This window comes from Aspergillus clavatus, genomic scaffold (assembly GCF_000002715.2).
Source record: "Aspergillus clavatus NRRL 1 1099423829823 genomic scaffold, whole genome shotgun sequence".
NCBI lineage: Eukaryota > Fungi > Ascomycota > Eurotiomycetes > Eurotiales > Aspergillaceae > Aspergillus > Aspergillus clavatus.
In genome coordinates, this window is record NW_001510381.1 from 1 (window position 1) to 1,002 (window position 1,002).

A 1,002-nucleotide genomic window follows, 5' to 3' on the forward strand; every position below is an offset into this window, starting at 1 on the left:
TAGCTCAATGGTAGAGCAAAATACTTCTAATATTTTGATCCAAGTTCGAGTCTTGGATAAGAATAAATAAAAGTATATAAGTATAATAATTTAAATTATTATAAATATTAGCCCTTATAGCTCAACGGTAGAGCGGAATACTGTTAATATTTTGATAGATGTTCGATTCATCTTAAGGGGCTTAAATATAGATATTAATATATCTATTCACATTTTTTAATATACTACGACGCATTACCTTAAAATCTAAAAAGTCATGGTATATAAAAGGAATTACCTATAAAATAAATAAAAATAAATATGCCACAATTAGTACCTTTCTTTTTTGTAAATCAAGTAGTGTTTGCTTTTGTAGTATTAACAGTATTAATATACGCATTTACTAAATACATATTACCAAGATTTGTACGTATTTTTATTTCACGTATTTACATAAACAAGTTATAGTAAATATAGTACACAATAATAAATAATATATATATATATATATATTTTGTATATATATATAATTTCGTATAGATAAATTCTTCTTGTAAATTAGATAGTAATTCTATTACTAAATCAATAATTTAAATAAATATAATTAACATAAAGTCATATGCGTCATTTAGATTTTGTATTAAGTCCTTTAGACCAATTCGAAGTTAGAGATTTATTTTCTCTAAATGCCAATTTATTTGGAAACATTCATTTATCATTAACAAATATAGGTTTATATTTATCAATAGGTTTATTTTTAATTTTAACATATAGCTTATTAGCTACAAATAATAATAAAATAATACCTAATAACTGATCAATCAGTCAAGAAAGTATGTATGCAACAGTGCATGGTATAGTTGTAAGTCAACTTAACCCAACAAAAGGGCAATTATATTTCCCATTTATATATGCATTATTCATCTTTATATTAGCAAATAATTTAATAGGATTAGTGCCATATAGTTTTGCATCAACATCACATTTTATCTTAACATTCTCAATGAGTTTCACTGTTGTTTT

General features: G+C 23.1%; 1 non-coding gene across 1 annotated transcript; it reads left to right on the plus strand.

Annotated features, from left to right (window-relative positions):
• Nucleotides 1-110: 110 nt before the first annotated feature.
• ACLA_004880 lies at nucleotides 111-181 on the plus strand. The gene has a single exon. It is a non-coding gene; the product is annotated as a tRNA-Asn (tRNA).
• Nucleotides 182-1,002: the final 821 nt, after the last annotated feature.